Source organism: Megalobrama amblycephala, linkage group LG18 (assembly GCF_018812025.1).
Source record: "Megalobrama amblycephala isolate DHTTF-2021 linkage group LG18, ASM1881202v1, whole genome shotgun sequence".
NCBI classification, from domain to species: Eukaryota; Metazoa; Chordata; class Actinopteri; order Cypriniformes; family Xenocyprididae; genus Megalobrama; species Megalobrama amblycephala.
The window spans coordinates 29464817-29473637 of NC_063061.1; the positions used below are offsets into that span (position 1 = coordinate 29464817).

Here is an 8821-nt window from a genome sequence, read left to right on the forward strand (position 1 = left end):
ATATTACATCTCGTGAAAGAACGTTCTTGGGCACCTTTAAATAAACACGAATTTTGATTGGTAACGACAGTTATACGTCATTTCAACACGACACTGTCATTATTTTTACGCCAGCTAGAGGGCGCATGACTTTAAAACATAAATATAGGTTGTAATAAGGTGCTTGAAAAACGACCTATAGGGTCGGGTTTTTTTTGGAGGACAGTCTCCTTTAAACTGCACCCACATACACAGCCGTCCATGTGATGTAAAAGAAAAAGGACTCATCAGACCAGGCGACATTCTTCTACTGTTCCAAGGTCCAATTCCAACACTCACATACCCATTGTGGGCACTTTCGACAATGGAGAGGGGTCATCATAGGCACTCTGAATGTCAGCAAAGTGTGACGCACTGTGTGGTGACACATTCCTCCCATAACCATCATTACAATTTTGTGTGACCACAGTAGACTTTCTGTTGGCTTGGACCAGATGGGATAGCCTTTATAGTAGTTATGGTGTCTACCAGCAGGGGCTAACCAGGCCATGCTAACCAGACTAACCTTGACTCCTTGGTAATGGCACAGTACAGTATGTACAAACTTTATATTGAGACCAGATGTTTAATGGTTTCTGAGGCCTTGGAGATGGCACAAAAACTGGTGCTATTCTAATGATTAATGCTGGGCAGGTGGGGTCTTAGTGGCACTATGGCGTTGCTTCTGCCTGTTTATTCACCCTCTACTTTCAACCAACCTCATTCTCTCCAGCATGTCATTCCTTAAATTTACAGCCATCCACAGAGCAGGTATGCTAATGAGATTTATCCACAGGCTCTTTGGAGGAAACTCCCACATGGTTCATCTTTAGTTTTAATCCCTCTGACAACCGTCATTCCATCAGCATGTGAGTCCCACCCATTGGCGTTTACCTAAAAATAAACAAGGTGGAGAAAGAGGGAGAGAATCAGACAGATGGATGCACAATGGCACGTCATATATTATGGGGTGGGTACCACTGTCCAACCTGATATAATCAGTTTGCAGACAGGACAGCCATGTTCTGACATAATCACCTTCACATACTGGCAAAGGAGGAAATGGGGCTGGTCACAATGTGATCTAGCACGGTCTTATTAGATATAATAATAATATAAAAACACATAATCCTAGCCATCAGAACGACTGACTCATTCATTAAACTCAGAGTGTTTCCAGACTGCTTATTAAGGCCTCATCAAATCAGCGTATGCCCGCAGAGGGGCCGTCTCAGTTGAAGGGGGCTGAGAGATGCTCACTCAATATGCAGCACTGAAGTCATTCCTAAGTCTGCTGCCTTTTATTTTGTGGCTTGCCCATCGATCCCCTGTGCAGCTGAACCTTTGTTTGGCCTGAAAAGCCCGAGACATAAATCAAGGTCTGGCTACAGAAAGTTTCTCCACAGGAAGTGGAAGACGGAGTGAACTGCATGGGGCTGTAACTAGGATGGAAACAAAGCAACCACAAGCCATTTTGTGGAATAATACCATCAGCTTTTTATAATGAATATGAAAAAAATGTTATGTGCTCTGACAACATCTGGTGAGAGCTGTGGAATATTTTTTGTTTTATTGGTTGAATCAAGGAAACATTCTGGTCATATTTCACTCAAATATAAAAATACAAAAAACATATTTTACTTAAAAAATATATTATTAGTAGCAGTAGTATAAATAAAATAATAATATTAAAAATTAATTGTAATTGTTTAAAGTTGTATTTTAAAAATGCACAATCATTAAAACGTTAAAATCTAATTATTGAAATGCAAAAAAATATCATTCTTATAAGTGTAAAAGAAAATTACAATATGTGACCCTGGACCACAAAACCAGTCACAAGGGTCAATTTTTTTAAATTGAGATTTATACATCATCTGAAAGCTGAATAAATAAGCTTTCCATTGATGTATGGTTTGTTAGGATTTGGCCGAGCCATATGAAAATCTGGAATCTGAAGGTGCAAAAAATCAAAATATTGAGAAAATCACCTTGTCCAAATGAAGTCTTTAGCGACGCATATCCACTTATAAAAATATATTTTTGATATATTTACGGTAGGAAATTTACAAAATATCTTCATGGAACATGATCTTTACTTAATATCCTAATGATTTTTGGCATAAAAGAAAAATCGATAATTTTGACCCATACAATGTATTGTTGGCTATTGCTACTTATGACTGGTTTTGTGGTCCAGGGTCACATATATATTTTAAATACCAAAGTAATGAAACTTCATGGTTTTATTTGTTGCATTGACTTTTTAAATAAAATAAAAAAAACTACAGTAAATTTGTGTAAAAACATACTGTAATGAGAAACCCTGTTAATAATAATAATAATAATAATAATAATAGTATTAACAGTCTTAAAACAGGCTATTTTCTCCCTTTTTGATTTCACAAAAATGTTTTGTTTTGTTTCTTTTAATTTGGGATCAAATGTGACCTGGACATGATTTGGTGAGAATTATTACTAAAAATGAAAATTGTGTCATTATTTACTCACACTTACATTGTTCTAAACACATATCACTTTGGTGGAACACAAAAAGTATAGAAATTCTGAAGACTGTGTTATCCATGCAATGAAATTTTTTTTTTTTTTTTTTTTAAATGCAAAAGCCTCATAAAAGTATCCTAAGGTGGTTCATACAACTTGTGTGCTACACACCAACCATATGATTGCTTTCAGGGAGGAAAAACTCAAATTTAAAACAGTATTAAGACTTGTGACTTTCTACATTTGCTGTTCTAAAATATTGGACTATATGCATGACTACAAACAACAACAGCAGTACCAGTACTCACAGAGAGATCGCACATTTCCCCATTTACATGCAGTTTCACAAGCAACTTAAGGTTTTTATCTCCTGGGCACAATCCGCAACACAATTCACCACTGCTGAAGCTCCAGGAGCTATAAAATCACCATTATGGCACAAGTTGAGCTGATAGGAAATTCATTTGAGAAGCACATTAAGTTGGAATGGTATGCATGTGTTCCCTCTCCCCGCAACCCCCTTCCTGGTTATCTTCAGTTTTGCTCGGTAGGAAACTCATTAGCTTCTTGGAAATAAAACTCTGGCACACTTTGTCTCCATTTCTGAGAAAATTAATTAGAGAGAACAGACACCATCGCCGATGTGCCAGCCTCTATTCTGACAGTTGCTCCTTTTTTCCCCCCCCAAGTATCATTATTTCCTGCTGTTGTTGTCGCTTTAGAAATGCTCTGTGCGTCTAAGGGATTGCGGTATCGATCCACTCAGACCTGTTAAAAAACTCTGGATTAAATTTGCTTGTCTCTGTGTTTGCTGGTCATGCTTTTAAAAAATACTGTTTACTGTGTGAGGGGAGATGGTATTGAATTTTAGTGTCCTGGTAGTATATTGGGCCATTTACACAACGCGCACGCTCCATCTCTTTAACACAGGCGGCCAGAAAATTACATGGGATATCTTGGATCTTTTGTTTATTTATTTATTTATGGGTGTTAACAGAGAAGCTTGCGGCGCTACACAAATTGTGCTACACCTTATCTTTTTGGTCTGTAATATTCCTTACTGGATACTCCAACTCTATCTGTGAATGCAATACATGTTTTTCCCATATCGCCAAAACCAATCACATTCCCTCCCTCCTCACCGCATGTGCACTTGTTAACAGATAAGGCCAAACTCCTTCACCAAAGGACAATCATAAAGGAATAACAGTGTCATCTAAAAATGCAGACACCATAAAAGTTAGTTCATATTGGGCAATCAATGTACAGTAATATGTTCATATAATGTGATTAAAACATGTTCTTGCACTCAGAACAACAGAATGAAACCGAATGAAACTTCATACAGCATCTGAAAACCACACTGTTCACGGAACAAGATGCTGCAGAACAACAAGACAAAGCAATGGCCAAAGACTTCTTTCTGCATGTGAAAGTATTTTTGGAATAATACACTCAAAAAAAAAAGGAACTTTCACTGTTGTTAGTTTCACTCAAACCTTCCTTGTTCACATTACTTAAAACTCATGTACTGTAACTACATGAACTTAATTTAACTAAGTTGTTTCTACTAAAAATGAGTATTGTCAGCTTTACTTAAGTGTTTGTTCAGTCAACTTAAAGGGTTAGTTCACCCAAAAATGAAAATTATGTCATTTATTACTCACCCTCATACTGTTCTACACCCGTAAGACCTTCACAAATTGAGATTTTTTTAATTAAATCTGATGGCTCAGTGAGGCCTCTATTGCCAGCAATGTCACTGAACCTCTCAAGATCCAGAAAGGTACTAAAGACATTTAAAACAGTTCATGTGACTACAGTGGTTCTACCTTAATATTATAAAGCGACGAGAATACTTTTTGTGCACCAAAAAACTAAATAACGACTTTTCAACAATATCCAGTGATGGCTGATTTCAAAACACTGCTTCATGAAGCTTTACGAATCTTTTGTTTCGAATCAGTGGTTTGGATCGTGTAAACGAAGCATCATTTTCTGAAATAACGCGACTTTGGCGCTCCGAACCACTGATTAGAAACAAAAGATTTGTAAAGCTTCGAAGCGGTGTTTTGAAATCACACATCACTAGTCATCTTTTGCCATGTCTACTCAATGCTTTACCCATCTACACACATAATTTAAAATCTTTATTTTATCATGTTTTGAGGGCTCAGAATATATTGATGTATGTGATTCACTGACACAGTATATTTAATATTGGTAACTTTGACACACCTTTTACATGCCTGTTGAGAGCTTCTCCTTATTGTTGTCCTCTTTTCTCACTCTTGATTGAGGGTGGAGTAGGTTATTGAACTCTGGGTAAAACACCAGAGGGACTTGACGCCCTCTTGTAGGAGAGGTGATTGGGAGGTGTTTTTTCCAGCTGGAGCAGGTCGAGAGGAGCAGCATCTTGGTGATATAAAACATTGATCAGCATTGATTTTGTGTGTCTGGGAGTGCACCGCCCTCTCTGTCTCTACTCGCTCTCCTCCTTCTTCCTGCCTTTCAGGCTAAGCTATGAAACGATGTTTACTCCACGGTTTCTTAGTGGGCGGCATTTTATCTGAACAGAAGATGGTGGAAAATCTATACAATAGATAAATAGAAGAAAAAATTTTTACTTTCTCAGGGAATGAAGGAAGAAGAGGGTTACCAGGGACAAAGAGAGGGAAGAAAATAGAACAGGTCCATTTTCTGCCCTGTGCCACAAGGCGTGCAGGTGTCCTCTTAGCATCGGTCTGCAATTCATCCTGCAGAATGTATTAGTTCCATCGACGCCATCCTAAACTAGACATTTATCAAAACAGTACTTCAACCGAATGTCTACTGCTAAACACGCAGCGGTTTTCCAGCTGTGGTATTACTTCTAAAGTTGTGGTCTAAAAGTCAACAGGTCACTCTGAAAATGCTGGGTTATTTTTTTACCCAAATGCTGGGTAATTTTATTGGGTTATTTTTAATATTAGTTTTAAATAGTTAATAGTTAGTTTTTCTGTATCTCAGCTGCTGGGTCATTTTTAATTACAATGAAACCCCTCACATATACCTACCCAGCGCTGGGTAAATGTAACCCAATGTTGGGTAGTCTGTGCCAAACCAGTAAAAACTGGAACTTAAAGGTCATTTTGTTTTCTTTTCTGAGAGAAAACTTACTGAGGGGAAATTCCTGAATGAAATTAAGGTTTGTTTTACATTGTATTCCTATCAAATTTTTACTGTACACAGAGGAAAACGTCTGTAGTCTAACATTTTACCTTTTTTTATTTACATGAACGCCGCAGTCAGCTTGGAACGCTAGCCTTCTAAACGCAGCATACACCGGATCTATATTCGCCTGCGCCACCATTGAAGTTTCACGGCCGTCAAACGAATGCGCGACCAGGGCTGAAACACGACGTGACATAGGTGTCATATATAACTAAATTGCCGTGAGCTCCACTGACTATAATAGGAGCGCTGTTGATCTAGTGCAGTGTTGCCAGATTGGAAATGTCCAAGTATCGTACCAGAAGCTCAAAAAATGATCGTATTTGGAAGAAAATTATCGTGCATGAGTTTTTAGTATAGATAAATGAACTAAATTAATAACTAATGATTTTTACAACGGAATGAATCAATACTGAACTTACTTAAGCTGGACAATCACTATTTTACCTGCTGTACAGCCAAAATTATGTTCCCTTTATCACTGTAAGCTAGGCTAGTTTGACGAGTCAAACATACAGAATACAGCTATTTATCAAGACCAACAACTTTTTGACATGACCTGCAAATTACCACAATACATTAATAATTAGGGGTACCTTAATTAGGCGTACAACTGACTTAAGCGCTGCGGCAGGAACGTTAAAGGGTTAGTTCACCCAAAAATGAAAATAATGTCATTTATTACTCACCCACATGTCGTTCTACACCTGTGAGACCTTTGTTCATCTTCAGAACACAAATTAAGATATTTTTGATGAAATTCGATGGCTCAGCGAGACCTCCATAGACAGCAATGCCATTCAAACTCTCAAGGTCCATAAAGGTACTAAAAACATATTTGAAACTGTTCATGTGACTTCAGTGGTTCTATCTTTATATTATAAAGCGATAAGAATACTTTCTGTGCACCAAAAAAAAAAAAAAAAATAACGATTTTCAACAATAGGGCCGATTTCAAAACACTGCGCTTCTGAGCTTTATGAATCTTTTGTATCGAATTAGTGATTCGGATCTCCTATCAAACAGCTAAACTGCTGAAATCAAGTGACTTTGGCACTTCGATTCACTGATTCAATTCGTGCTCCGAACCAGTGTTTTGAACTCAGCCCATATTGTTGAAAAGTCATTATTTTTTTTTATTTTTTTTTTTTGTTTGAATGGCTTTGCTCTCAATGGAGCCATTACCAAGCTATTGGATTTCATCAACAATATTTTAATTTGTGTTCCGAAGATGAACGAAGGTCTTAAGGGTGTAGAACAACATGAGGGTGAGTAATTAATGACATTATTTTCATTTTGGGGTGAACTAACCCTTTAACTTTTGCTCGTGAGAGAGAGTCATTCTCCACGATGATTGGCCGAGAAGACATAACATGAGATGAGATGGAAGACATGCCTAACAACATTCACATTCTCCTTACAATCATGACGTAGAGGATACACAGCTAGATCAATGAGTATAAGCCGATTAAAACGACCATCGTTAGAAGTGTCACAAAATTCTGAAATTATCGTACATTTTGGATTTTTTTCATTATTGATCGTACATCGTACAGAGGTCAAAATTATCGTACAAATATGATAATTATCATACGTCTGGCAACACTGATCTAGTGCGCCAGCATTGCAGCTGCGGTCGCGCCATGCGTTTGATGGTTGAAACTTATGCCTGACAGATGAGACGGCACAAGGTAACACTGTTTTTATGTAACTTTTCAAAAATGTATATATAAGTTTGCCATTTAATGAACTGGAACAGCCTGATGCTGGTTTTCTTTCCACAGATTCCCATTGGCTGCTGCTTCTGCTCCTGTCATGTCCTAAAACATTTACTAAATGTTTTGGAGTATTTTATGAATGTAAAAGACTGACTTGAACTGTTTTCGTTCAATATGTATAGAGAGATTTTAGAGTCCATTTTTATTATTTCAAATTGAAAACCAATATCAAATTGACCCAGCAAATGACTACAAGCTGGGTAAAAATAACCCAGCATGTGTTCTGTTATTTATTTACCCATTTACCCAAAGCAATTGGGTTGTTTTTAACCCAACCTTTTTTTCAGTGCATTTTTTTCAATTTACTGGATTGTGAAAAAAGGGTTACATACCGGAATGCAGCCAGATTCAGAAGAGGTTGATGAAAGACTATAAAGACTTTTTTTTCTGAATCTGCAAGGAACTTCAAATATCTGTCCTACTGAACAACTGCACCAAAAACTTTATATACTTAAATTTCATGATTGTAAAAACACTTGTATCTGTTCAACTGAACCCTGGTGAAGGTTGGCTAGGTAATTTGAGTTTGAGACCCAGGGTTACAGCCATGCTTTGGCATTCTACAAGCACAGAAAATCTGAAGTTGCATTTCATTTCTCACTCTTGCGTAGCTATTAAATCCTGCACTCTGGATTTTCTTCTGCAAGTTCAGGCAAAGGTGGCGCAGTGTAAAGAAAGTCAGCGAGGGCATCAGTGCCTTGCCGCAGAGCTAGGGCGACTGGCCTTAGGCCCCCGACCGATCGCCGACGAGGCATGGAGGCCACAGTGCTGAAAATCCCATCAAGCCGCAGTTCCAGGTCCACGCGCAAGAAAGATGAAGCATGCTAGCTCATCAGGGGACACGGCCAAGCCCTAATGCCTCTCCTCTTCTTGTCCCCCACCCCAAAACTCTCTCTACCTCTCTTTCGCATTCACTTCCCACCACTTCCCTTCAGGGAGAGTGTTGCAAGGCCAACAAGCCGGAACCCCATGCGCTGGCCTCAGGGGCTGTCGCTCGCTTGTTGAATAAAGGAGCTGACTAGCTGATTGATAGACCTGCACCAGTCCATGCCCCTCGCACGTTTCCTGGTTCACTGCCTTAAATAAGAATCCTTTGCCGGGCGGCCCGGTTTCTGCGTTCGTTAAATCTGGTTCTTGATGGATAGCACCAATTTTCTGCCAAACCCAGATGAGCCACCTAAGCATCCCCCTTTCCCTTCTCTGCCTCAGGTAAATCCCCTGGAGCCTGAGCGAACAGGAGTATTCCAAAACGGTATCAATCACACCAAAGGCCACACTGCCATGGCGCAATGTTTCAATTATACGAC

At 38.6% G+C, this 8821-nt stretch overlaps 1 long non-coding RNA gene across 1 annotated transcript; it reads right to left on the reverse strand.

The window, feature by feature from the left end:
- Window positions 1-448: 448 nt before the first annotated feature.
- LOC125253246 lies at window positions 449-6021 on the reverse strand. The gene is made up of 3 exons (XR_007181387.1): window positions 5784-6021; window positions 4762-4938; window positions 449-912 (listed from the first exon to the last, which is right to left on the reverse strand). It is a non-coding gene; the product is annotated as an uncharacterized LOC125253246 (long non-coding RNA).
- Window positions 6022-8821: the final 2800 nt, after the last annotated feature.